The sequence below is a fragment of the Amblyomma mixtum genome, chromosome 3, assembly GCF_055824585.1.
Source record: "Amblyomma mixtum isolate Tamu chromosome 3, ASM5582458v1, whole genome shotgun sequence".
NCBI classification, from domain to species: Eukaryota; Metazoa; Arthropoda; class Arachnida; order Ixodida; family Ixodidae; genus Amblyomma; species Amblyomma mixtum.
Genome location: NC_143014.1, coordinates 358,625,758 through 358,638,937, shown reverse-complemented (window position 1 = coordinate 358,638,937; position 13,180 = coordinate 358,625,758). Strand labels below are relative to the sequence as shown.

Sequence of the window (13,180 nt, the reverse complement as noted above, 5' to 3'; positions counted from 1 at the left end):
CGGAACCGCTGGACGGGTGCTACGGCTGGACGCCTCGTTCCGCGTAGCTTATCCCTTTGTGGAGGTCGCCCAGGAGGCCACCGTGGCGACATTTTTAAGAGGGCTGCCGGAGAGGCGATAGCGACGCAGCGGCGGCGGCAGCATCCGACCGGGGCCAAGATCCACGGCGTTCTCTAGCGAGTGCTAGCGACACTTCGTCCTCTTCCGCATTTCGCCACCGTCGGCTTCGCGGGTCGCTGCACCTTCAGCGCGGATAGGAGAATGCACAGTGTGAGAAGGTGGGGTTTCTCATGCCACCTGCGTCTGGTTCATTGGGAAGCCCGTTCAGTCGTGATCCCTAGTTTCTTTCTTTGGGGCCCCCCGAGAGGTGGTGGTGGTGGTGGTGGAACTTTATTTCCAGCGGATATAGAGGAGCGACCCGAAGTCACCCCCCGCTTAAACGGCGGCCGCTATCCCTTGGGCAGCGGCGGCGTCTTCAGCCAGCTGGAGGAGCTTGATCTGTGTCCCCGGGTCGGGGCTGAGCAATAGAGCCTCCCAATGATCAGAGTCGGTAATGAAGCGACTTGCGGGTAGGGACTGGGGGCAGTTCCAGATCATATGATTTAGATCGGCTTTGACATCACAATTTTTGCATTTGTCTGAGTAGAGTCCATCCGAATAGAAGCTACACAATTTGGGATTTGGATAGGTTTTAGTTTGAAGTTTACGCCAGGCTTTGGCCTGTTGCTTGGAAAGCGTTTTATCTGCTGGGGGATATCTGAGTCTTGCAAGCCTGTAGTGCTGCAGGATTTCTCTGTAAGAAAACAACCTGTCCTTGCCGGAGTATAGGGCGGGTGGACTGCACGACCCAGCTCGGCGGGACAGTTCTAGAGCTAGGTTATGAGCCGCCTCATTACCAACAAGGGAGGCATGAGCAGGCGTCCAGATTAGGCGAATGCGCCGCGTGGGCTGATAATTTAGCAGAATACGTGCTGCTTGTGGAGAGATTCTTCCAAACGTGTAGTTACGTATTGCCAATTTTGAGTCGCTGACAATGGTTTCTGCCGAGGATCCCGCAATGGCTAGAGCAATGGCTGTTTCTTCACCAACATGTGTGTGCTGAGTGCGTATAGTGCCCCCAGTTATGAATGTACCACATTCCGTGGTGACGACAGCTACCATCTTGTCAGCCGAAGAATCTGCTGCATCAACATATACCACAGAGGTATCATTAAGGAAACGTTTGCCTAATGATTTGGCTCTCTCTGCACGACGTTCAGCGTGGAAATCGGGGTGCATGTTCCGAGGTAGTGGAGGAATGACCAGAAGCTGGCGTATATGCTTGGGAAGGTCAGTTGTTGGTCCGCCTTGTCGTTCGTATGTTATGCCCAGTGTGGACAGAATGTGTCTGCCAGTTGGTGTGGCCGTTAGTCGTTCGTACTGCGAGACGGTTACCGCTTCAATAATCTCACTTAGGGTGTTATGAAGACCGAGACCTAAGACTTTCTCAGTCGCTGTGTGCATGGGTAGCCCAACTGCCTGTTTGACGCATTTTCTGATTATGGCTTCCACTTTCTCTTTTTCAGCTCACTTGAGATGTAGGTAAGGGCATACGTAAGCGATGCGGCTGATCACAAAAGCTTGTACTAAACGGAGAGTATTGCTTTCCCTCAATCCCGAGTGGCGGTTACTAATGCGGCGAATGAGTCGCATAATTTGCTGCGAGGTTCCCTGAAGCTTCTGAATTACGTCACCATTGAAGCCGTGTTCTTGTAGAATTAGGTCCAAGATTTTAATTTTGGGTACTCGAGGAATGGGGACTCCGCGAATACTGAGTTCGATGGCCGGTGGGGGTTGCGCAAGGGATCTGATTTTGCGGAATATGAGAAATTCAGATTTGGCTGGAGAGCACCGCAACCCCCTGGGGTCTACATAGTTCCCCACGATATCGATGGCACGCTGGAGTCTCTCTTCGATTTCGGCATCACTGCCCTCGGCGGTCCACAAGGTGATATCGTCAGCGTAGAGGCTGTGGTGGAGTTGCGGGATCTGCGCTAATTGGTGTGGAAGTTTCAACATTGCAACGTTGAAGAGAAAGGGTGACAGGACCGATCCCTGCGGGGTGCCCTTGTTGCCGAGGGGGAATTCACGCGAGTGGAGACCTCCTACTTGAAAATGCGCCTTTCTACCTGTGAGAAAGTCGCGGATATAGTTGAAGGTGCGGGCTCCCACCCCGAGTTCATGAAGGTTCTCCAAGATCGCATCATGTCTGACATTGTCAAAGGCCTTTTCCAGGTCGAGTCCAAGAATTATTCTGGTGTCCCGCGTTTTTGCCTCAATAATGTGATGTTTGAGCTGAAGCATTACATCCTGCGTAGAAAGTTTTGGTCAAAAGCCAATCATGGTTGGGGGGTACAGCTCGTTCTCCTCCATAAACCTTTTTAGGCGGGTATGAACTACGTGCTCCATGAGCTTACCTACACAAGACGTGAGCGAAATTGGCCTGAGGTTCTCACAGCTGAGTGCCTTCCCGGGTTTTGGAATGAGAATGATCTCTGCCGTTTTCCATATTTGTGGGATTGAGCCCTCCGACCAGCATTTCTGCATATACTCAGTTAGTGATTGTAGCGACTGTTCATCTAGGTTGCGGAGGATCTTGTTGGATACTGCATCTGGGCCAGAGGCGGATTTACAGTTTAGCCTGGCAATCTCTGCCCTAACCTCATCCACAGTAATCGGGGAGTCGAGCTGCGTGTTTTCCGGACCAGCATAATCTGGGAAGGCTTGGATAGGAGCATTGCCAATATATCTGTCTTTAAGTTCAAGGAAAAGGTCCTCTGGTGTGCCTGCGTATGCATGCATAAGCTTTTGCAGGTTCTGCCTCTGGGTGGTTTTGCTACCTGCAGGGTCAAGTAGATGACGGAGCAAGTTCCAAGTCTTAGAGACTCCCATATTGCGATCCATGCGGTTGCATGTGTCCTCCCAGTTTTGCTGAGTAAGTTTGACCGCATGATCCTCGATCTCCTTGTTTAGCCTAGCTATTCTTCTGCGCAGATTGCGGTTCCACCGCTGTCGTTTGAGTCGGTTCTCGAGTCCTCTCTTTGCCTCCCATAGGTGAAGAAGCCGGCTGTCCGCAATCTCCAGGTGGTCAGCCTGCTCTAACGTACGGGTGGCTGCCTTCGTATCTTGGCAAAGATCCTGTGCGCAGACATCTATGTCTAGAATATCGGGGGTATCAGCTTCTCGGGCGGCCCTTTTAGCGCGGAACATGTCCCAATCGACAAGGGTGGGAGCTCGAGCGCTACGACGCTTGGGGCCAGTTGAAGCCACTATTTCCAATATGTAGTGATCGCTGCCGAAATTTTGTTGAGTGTTTATCCATGTTGGAGTGCCCGAATTTTTAGCAAAAGTCAGATCGGGAGTCGTATCCCTGGAAACACTGTTGCCGCAGCGGGTGGGGTTACTGGGTCTGTAAGAAGAGTCAACCCACACTGTTGTGCGGTGAGCCACAATTTTCGACCTTTAATGTCCTCCTGTGGGTACCCCCAAGCCGGGTGTTGCGCATTAAAGTCTCCCGTGAAAATGACGGGGTGATTGCCTGCAGGTTTCAGGGTCGCCTGAAAGAGCGGGCCAAAGCTTGCTTTCCGTAACTTTGGGCTGCTATAGACATTCAGCACAAACAGACTGTGGTCAGGTTTCCTAGGCGGAATTAATTCGACTAGCACGTGTGTGACATTTGTGACTGGGGTACCGTGCTGGACAACCGTAATATTTCGTTTGACGAGAGTCGTGACTCCAAGCGTGTCACCCCCCGATGAAAAGGATTGATATCCAGCTAGCTTGCTATTGGTTTGTGTCTCTTGTAGTGCGATTAAGTCCGGTCCGTCCCTATTGTGGAGGAATTGTTGGAGTACAGCTCGTTTGCGGTTAAATCCTCGGCAGTTCCACTGCCAGATGGTGTAGTTTGGTTGTGGCGCCATATTGGGCTAGTCTGATACCGCTTCAGAAGAAGCGGGTTTGCGAATTTTGACGGGAAAGAGCCTACTCTCTGCCTCCTGCTGCCAGGTGCCTAAGTTAAGTAATTCCTGCCGGTGTGTGCATAATTCTTCCATGATGGAAGTCATTGTAAGCTGCATTTGAATGAGGGTGTTGGTAGTCTGCGTTTGCGCTTCTTAAATTTTGTGAATGCTGTCGGCTAGCTTTTGGTCTTCGGAGAGGGAACCGCCCGCTTTTCGCTTAGGCGGGGGTGCCCGCGGTGATTCAACATGCATGTCCGCTCCGGCGGAGGTAGAAGGGGTAGGGTTATTGGCGCCAACGGTCATAGGCGGTGACCCAGTCTGCATTTGTTGCTGTTTTAGAGCGGCATTTTCTTTCTTTAGTTCCTCCACCTCGCGAAGTAATTTCCCTACCAGCACTTTCAGGTCTGCTAGCTCAGAGGGGTTGGAGTTAGATTTCTGGGAGGCTTTATCTGCCCAGCCTACCTTTTGCGTGCCGACGGCGTCCTGGTTCAAACCGGGGTTCCGTGGCTGGTGTGAAGGAGTCCTGGATTTGGAGGCGGACCGGCCTCTCTGTTGCAGTCGTGGAAAAGAGCTGGATCTATGTCTATAGTCCGTCCGCCCCCTGCTTTTGGAGCGGCTGCGTCGCTCTTTAGACTGCGGCGTCTCTTGGCTATGCTGGGTCAGATGTTGGCGTTCCTGTTCCCAGCGGCATTTGGTCACAATGTATGGAGTGCGGTAGATCTCGCGGCATTTGTTGCTGCCCAGCTCATGGCCCTTACCGCACAAGGCACACTTAGGCTCACAGGTGTGCGTTTCAGGAGGGTTCGCCATGCCGCATCCGCGGCAGCGAGCGTTTTTCGGGTGCGGGCAAACGTCTCTGCGATGTCCGAGTTGTCCGCACAAAGAACACACTTCGTATTTTTTTTGTAGAGGCAGCAACGAATCATGCCACCACCGAAGCTGATCCAACGATGAACTCTCTAACCGTTGAAGAGAATGAGGACCGTCTGCGACTGCGCACCCATGCGCCGGACACCACATATTGGAAGATTTCTGGGATGCTGAAGGTTCGCTAGGATGACAGCGTCCGATAGATGTTTGGGAACGCCTTGGACCACTCCTTTACCACTGCCGTCCGGCGTGGCGACATACGAGGTGATGGCGATCTTGTTCTCGCCGTAGGTGAGCTCCTGGATGCTTAAGTAGCGTTCCACTCGTGCCGCGGAATGGGTGGCCACCAGTATGGTGTGTTGCTTGAAGTTGAGGAGCATGCAGTCTTCAGAAGATTCCGCCAAGGTTACACCCGCGGCGTCACGAATGAGTTGAAAGATTCCGAGTTGGCCACAGCTCTCGAGTATACGGAGGCCACCCGATGGCCGGAGTATCACCTTGGTTACGCCCTTGGTTAGGAGAGGTAGGTTCGATGCCACCGATTGTCGAGCCAGTCGTCGGCCAAGCTTTTTCGCTGAGGAGTCGGCAGATTGCCGCATGCTGCCCTGTCCCTGGGCGCAATCGGTTCCATTGTGTGCCGCGCGGTCAGTCCTTCGGCGTTCCTGACCGGATCGTTGAGATTCACCGACGGTGAACCAACCATATTGGTGTGAAACTTCTTCGGGGGCTATATCAGTCCCCTCCACGGTGACTTCCATATCCAATGTTGGACGAAGATCCCACTCAGAAAATGCGGCACAGCCCCGTCAGAGCGGGGTCGCTAGGCCTGGCGTAGGCCTAGCGGGCCGTGCGTTCCGGCGAGAGCCGAATCGCAAAAAAGTCCGAACAAACAGGCAAAAAGGGACTTGCCGATGTGTTCGATGGCGTTATCCGAGCTTCAAACGCGAAATCCAGGCGAGAGCGGTGTTGAGCGTCGCTGAATTCAGCGGTGGGCATGGGTGAAGCGAGGAGCGTTCGCACGAGCGTCCGATCCACGCCACGTCCAGCCTAAACGTCCCCCCCCCCCCGATAGGAAAAGAAATGCGAAAAATAAAAGAGGAGGGAGCGCTGCCCTGGCGGCGTAATTGCATTCTCAAGTTAATCAAATACAAAAGAATCAGGGCTTGAGAGTGGTCAAAGGGGAAATTTTAGCGCGAAAAGCAAGCAGGAAAAAAGAAAACGAGGGGTAGGCAAGAGAGGCTCATCACCCGATGTCAATGAGGGCAGAAGGCCCTCAGCAAGAACGTGTGGTAGAAGCCATGGTGGGGACCACATATATCACCGTTATCATCAGCCTGACTACGCCCACTGCAGGACGAAGTCCTCTTCCATGCCTCTCCAAATAACCTTGTCCTGTGCCAGCTGCGGCCACCCTTTCCCTGGGAACTTGTTAATTTCTTGCGCCCACCTAACCTTCTGCCGCTCCTTGCTACACTTCCCTTCTCTTTGAATCCAGCCTGCTACCCTTTAGGACCATCTCTTATCTTTCCTCCGCATTGCATGCCCTGCCCGAGCCAATTTCTTCCGCTTGATTTAGACTACTGGATGTCATTAACCCGTGTGTGATCCCTGACCCACTGTTTCGTCGTCCATTCAACGTTACACCGATCACTTTTCTTTCCATAGCTCTCTGCGCTGTTCTTAACTTAAATTGAACCATTTTCGTTAGCCTCCAGGTTTCTTCCCCAAAGCTTAGTACCGGTAAGATACAGCTGTTATATATTTTTCTCTCGACAGATATTCGTAAACTGTCATTCATGGTATGAGAGAACCTGCCAAATGCCCTCCACGCCATTCTTATTCTTCTATTTCACTCTCATGATCCGGATCTGCGGTCACTACGTGCCCCAAGTAGAGGTATTTTTTTACAACTAGCAGCACCTCGCTAAAGATTGTTAACTGCTGTTCCCTTCCGAGAATGTTTGAACATTACTTTCGTTTTCTGCGTATTAATTTTAATACCCACCGTTCTACTTTGCCTACCTAACACATTGATCATGCTTTGCAGTTCATCTCCTGAGTTACTTAGGAAGGCAAATTCATCAGCGAATGGAAGAATACTAAGGTATTATCCATTAAATCTTATCCCCCACTGTTCCCAATGCAGGCCTCTGAATATCTCCTGTAAAAAGATGGCGAACAGCATTGATGAGATCGTGTCTGCCTATGTGACACCTTTTCTTATTCCAATTTTATTGCCTGCTGTATGGAGGACTATGGTAGATGTCCACCCGCTATAGATATCTTTCTGTATTTTTACATACGGCTCTTCTGCACCCTATTTCCCAAATGCCTGTATTACTGCTGAAGTTTGGGCCTGATTGATAGCGTGAATAGGGTCTGTTGTCGAGTAGCCTTTACGAACGCCTGCCTTATGATTTGTTTGACTGAAGTCTAAGGTTGTCGTGACTCTACTAGCGATTAGCTTAGTAATTCTCTTATATGCAAAAGACAGTAAGCTGATCGGTATGTAATTTTTAGAGTCCCTGACGTCTTCTTTCTGATGGATTAAGATTATGTTAGCGTTCTTTCAAGCTTCTTGTACGTTCAAGGCCATGAGGCATTGCGTATACAGGGTGGCTAGCTTTTCTAGCACAATCTCCCATCCTTTCTTCAACAGATGTGCTGTAACCTGATCCTCTCGAGCCACTTTCCCACTTTCTATTGCCCCTAAAACTTTCTTCTTCCTTCGTTACTGGCTGGATGTTCCAGTGCTGTGCGCTACTGCCTCTCTGAACCTCACGATTAAAATTGCTACTGTAAAGTTTTAGCTCATTTCTTCGGCTACTTTAACTATCTGAACCATATTGCTAAAGGCATTGCCCTCTTTGTCTCTTAACGACTATATCTAGTTTCTTTTCTATGCTTAGTTTTCTCTTCACCGCTTCTAAGCTACCTTCGTTCTACTTAAAGATGGGCTGGCCGCGCTACAGACATAAATACCGCAACAATCTGAGGAGCCCCGCCTTTCCAACTGGGGACAGATATGGGACGGAATCGCCGGAAACCTGTCTAGCAAACGCGCATGGCAACTACTCCGACATCTCATTCACAATACACGCACCAAATCAGCAACACAACACTATGTGACACGCCTCAAACACGAACACATTGACGATCCTGACACCCTCCTAGACACACTTCAAACCACATACACCTCTCCATGTGCCCCCACACCTCTACTGCCCTGCACAGGACAAGCCAATCACACACTCGGCACAGACATCACGAAGACAGAAGTAAGATCAGCCCTTCTGATTCTCCGAAACAACTCCGCACCTCGTGCAGACGACCAATCGGACGACCAATCGAATCTGGACGACCAATCGATCACCCAAATTACGCAATCCTTCAGCCACTGCTGACGGGAGGGAACCTCCCGCAGTCCGGGCGCTGCGCGAAGGTAATATTCTTACCAAGACCCAACAAACCACTTATACTCCATAGCCTTCGCTCTACTAAGCTAACGTCATGCCTCGGGAAGCTTTTCGAGTATGTTTTGTTAGCGAGACTCACAGGGCACATGGTGGACAACAATGTATACCCGCAGAGCATGTTGGGATTCCACCCCATCTATCCGCGCAGGACGCAATTGCAACAAAAACACATTTTCGACCCACTTCTTCCGGGTCACACCAAAGCATTCGCAGCTTTGGATCACTGTAAAGCTTTTAATCGAATTGAACATCAGGCGATCATGACTGCCTTATCCCTACTGACTGGGCTCAGGTCGCCTCGGATCGGATCGGATCGCCTCGGATCGAAGGAGCGCATGCACTCCTTCAGCCAGCTGACACAGGCCTATAGAGCCTCGCGTCAGCTTTACCTCCCGCCCCATCCCCCCCTAGATAGCAAACACGCAACACACTGGCGGAGACTGCAGACACACTCTCGCCTTACCCTAGCCCGCTCTAATCAATCCTTCCCCATTCCTGCCTGCGCCCTGTGCCCAGAACCCTTCGCCTCTTCCCTCCATATCATCTCCCTCTGCCCGGCGGACCCTCCGCCGCGGGGCCTAGAGAACCTGAAGACCTGGGAGCACTGGGAGACCCTGCTGTGCTCGGAGGACCCGGCCGTGTAGACCGTCGCCACTACCCGGGCTGTAAGTTTTATAGACCTTAAAAACATAACTCCTGAGTGCAGTGCGGTCGCGCGGGGACTCAGGGGCGGGCCTGAATTCCTTTATAATAAAAGTTTTCTCTCTCCCTCTCTCTTTAGAGCATGCTCGATTCTCCCCATATTAAACTTCCTTATGTTTTCTACCTTACGCTTTTTGATTAACTTACATAGCTATGCCAGTTCAATTCTGTCTGTGGGGTTAGACGCCTTCATGCTTTGGCGTTTTTTAATCCGATATTTCGTCCGTACAGGTAGCTTGCTAGTATCCTGTAGAGCGGTTTCCGTAATGATAGCTCTGTGATTATCCTTCTCTCAGTTAAAGCCGAATATCTGTTCTGCAAAGATCTACTGAATTCCTCTCCTTTCCCTCTAATTTTTAGTCTTGCGGAAGATATTAATCATCCATAATTTTTCACCGCGCACTCTACTAATAACTGCACCCCTTTTTCTATAGCCTATAACCATAGTTTCTTACGGCCTCGATCCTAACGCGTATTTCACTGATCTCCTCATTGCGAAGAAGGTATCATAGATCTTCCTTTTGATTCAAATAGTTCGGGGGTTCGGGGTGCCTGCCGAACCCCCACTACCAAAAATTTAGTGTTCCAGCTTCCCCAATTTGGGAAAGAGGCGGGCTTCAGCCGGCCGGAGTGCAATGCGCCGGCCTCAGCCCGGGAACTCAGCTTTGTTGATCGCTGAGTTTCCAACACCAGGTAAGTGTGACTCCGAATTCCTGCTCTCTGGGAGCCGGTCCAAAGAGTCCACTAATGATTGTCAGGTGAAAGGAGCACCTTATTTTAAAAAAATGGTATCTAAATGTAGCGTGGTACTGCAAAGGTAGGGAAAACGGCCGTACTAACGTCGACGAACAAGTCTGAAAATTAACTACAAGCTGAAACTTGCAATATTTCAAATAAAGCACATATTAAAGCGCAGTTTTATTGAAATCTGCATCGCTCCGACCGCTACGCGCTGGAGAATGCAGTGCACGGGCTCACGCTATGCATTTACCCTGAGCTAGCGATCACGCGTGCTATTCGCACAGCAAGAGCCAACGTTTTGGGAAGAAGAAAACTCCATTATTACTTTGTGCTGCGAGATAACTTTTCTCCGGGGATCTTTGTGTGGTTGTCTTTAGACTGTGTAATCGTAACAGACCGATTTCACATGCAGTTGGGGTGCGTAGCGGTGGAACAGAGGTAATGGCGCTCGGCCGCTGACCCCAAAGACGTGGGTTCGATCTCGGCCGTGGCGGTCAAATTTCGATGGGGACGACGTCCTAGAGGCATGTGTACTGTGCGATGTCAGTGCACGTTAAAGAACCCCAGGTGGTCGAAATTTCCGAAGCCCTTCACTACGGCGTGCCGCATGGACCGAGCCACTTTGGGACGTTAAACCCCCATAAACTAAACCAAACACAAGCAGTTGCGCTACGAAACCGCCGCTGAGATGCACCCTGGGACTCGTGGTACTCCGGCCGGTGACCGCGCCGGCAGCGGCGCCGCAGCCAGTTGTCTATGCGGGGCTAGCAGTGCTGTTTGGATCGCCACGTCGCTGTTGGCTTCATGTATTCAGTTTTTATAGGACGGATGGTTGCCTCTGATCATCGCCATATGCTGTGACAGGTGCACCGAGCAGACGGCGCCCGATTTCGCATACATAGCTGCAAAAAGAAGAATGGTCCACACGAGGAGCGTCCAGGAGGAGGTCAGAGGGGCAGCTAGCGAGGCTTTGGTCGGCACGTTTAGCTTCTTGTCTCTGTAGATCAATGTGATTTGGCATGGCACAAACGTCCACAGTGTAGGCTTGGCGTTACTTTTAGAAGCGCCTTGCTGTAAAATTCTGGTGAAGGAGCTTAAATTGTAGGAAAGGTCGCGGTCGGTTTCACCCTTACGCTATTCCGTGAAGGTGTTTTACCAGCATTCTACCTGGTATAACGCTGCAGTGGATTAGCTGAGAGAATTTTGAGAACCAATTTCGGTCTTCGAGGCGTTAGCACTCGCTGCGGGTATTCTGTGCTCATTACTTACCCTCCCATACTCCAAAAAATGCTTTATATGCTATCTCGACAGCATCCGGGTGACAAAGCTGTCATATTAAAGACCTGGGCAAGGGTGTGTTAATGTGAAATATTCCCAATATTATCTTGCACATCCACCTTTGGCCATGCATAAGTATGCTGGCTTTCTTCAGCGTGAAATTCTGTCGCAGTATCGCCGGTATCTTACCCAATACTTCCCTTTATACAAAACAAAACTGTTTTGAGAGCGCACCATTTCAGCATTTTCAAGCATGGTCTGGCGCCAGCACTGAGTTAGCATACTGGTTGCGGGGCAGCTGCTCCAAAAGCCATTATAAAATTCCACCTTGAAAAAGGAAAACAGTGTAGCAACGGGCACCACTGAAATGAACATAAAAGCTGCATTAGTAATTAATATATATATTCAGTCGAAAAACAGCGCACTAACATCTCCAGTCTCATCTGCCTTCATCATTTCTTTTAAGAAAAAACCTTCATGACTCGCTGCTACCGCCCAATTCGGTTGCTGCTGCTGTTGAGTGAAAGAAGAAAGAGAAAGAGTGGCCGTAATGAAGAAACTGAAAATTGTATTTGAGGAAAGGAAATTATGCAGTAACTGTCTCGCACATCTCGTTGGACACCCGTCAAAACGCGGACACATCTGCCGAGACTGCTGTCGACACGGCTGCTAACGACAGCACGAGGCATTAAAGGCTTTCGCCTTAATAACGAAAAATTGTCAGTGGCTTAGCTCTGCTATGCTAGGATATGCGAAGCGTGAGGTGAAGGCGAGGTGTTCACATCTCGGTGGACACCTGAACCAGAGGGAAGGCGCATAACTGCCCTCTTAGAACAGTGGACACCTCAATCGTGCTTTAAGCTAAGTGGCGGTAGTGACAGGTGTGCGCTGCATGCGTTGGCATTGACAACGTTGTGCCAGAAACGCGGCGCTGAAGCCATAGGCCGTCGGTGTTCGTCGTGTTCATTGGCGTTGGCGTTGTCGACGTTTTACACTCTGATCATTTTAAGGAAAGGAAGGCGAGCTCGCGCGCGGCGAGGCACGCCAACTGTGGGTGGTCGCGTCACTTGCTCCTCGCGCATGCGCAGCACGGCTCTCCAGGAGCCACGCGAAACTGCTCAACCTCGGCCAGTGTAGCTCACGCTACAAAAGCAGCTTTGGCAAGCCGTGGTCTCTTCTTCCCTTTCTTCTTTCATTTACACCGCCCTGCCTACCCGCATCCCTCCGGGCTCTGTTCCGAGTCTTTCCTCCCTGTCCTCCCGACAATGACAGCTGTGGCTACGCCTAACGAGTCCTCGGAAATATGAGACGGTTACTGTGCGCTTTCCTTCACTCAAAGGACGCAACCGCGCATTTCAGCACACTTTCTTTCCTCTAGCGCCGACATCTTCCTCATCATCACGAGCCTCGTGTCAGTGTGGCTCGTGGCGAAGGACCGCGAGATATGACCTCGTGAGAACGGTGAACGCCTGCTGCTAAGAAGGACGCTCGCACGGTGTGTTACGGCAGCTCTCGGATTCCGGCAACTAGGCCTAGCGCTGTGCCAAGGGGCTACGCCTCCAGACGAAACCGGCGCCAGACCATCGCCGGGTTTGCGGCCTTGCGTTATCTTGCTCTGAGGGACGCTTCAGTTCAACGAGGGATTGCGAACTGTTTCGCCTAAGGTGAGTAATTTTTTCTCCGCCACTGAGGCTGTGTATCGAGTTCCACGCGAGCGCTTCATCGGGAATGCCTACCTAGTCTTGAGTGCAAGACCAACGTTACTAGAACCAATTCAGTTTCACAGCTCTGCCCGGAGAGCTGTCCCAAGGAGGATATATAAAACTTGCTGGAGTGGAGGCCGCCTATACGCGCCTATGCGGGAGAGTGAAGCCTTGGCGGCCATCTTGCCAGTGGCAAAAAGCAGCAGTGCGCAACCGCGCTCGTGCTTCTTCGCGCTGCCTATGAAGTTGCTCGCGTTTACAAAACAATGAAAGCAAGCGGTTGGGGTTGTAAACGTTTATTTTTCATCCATCAGCAGCCAACTGGCATGTAGAAAGCAGTTAACCTGAACAAATATCAAGGAAAAAAAGCTTGATAATCAGACGCACAGTAAAAATAATGGTGAGAGGCAAC

General features: G+C 50.9%; 1 non-coding gene across 1 annotated transcript; it reads right to left on the bottom strand.

Moving 5' to 3' along the window:
* Nucleotides 1-9,582: 9,582 nt before the first annotated feature.
* LOC149356471 (U1 spliceosomal RNA) lies at nt 9,583-9,747 on the bottom strand. The gene has a single exon (XR_016291971.1). It is a non-coding gene; the product is annotated as a U1 spliceosomal RNA (small nuclear RNA).
* Between the last annotated feature and the right edge of the window lie 3,433 nt (nt 9,748-13,180).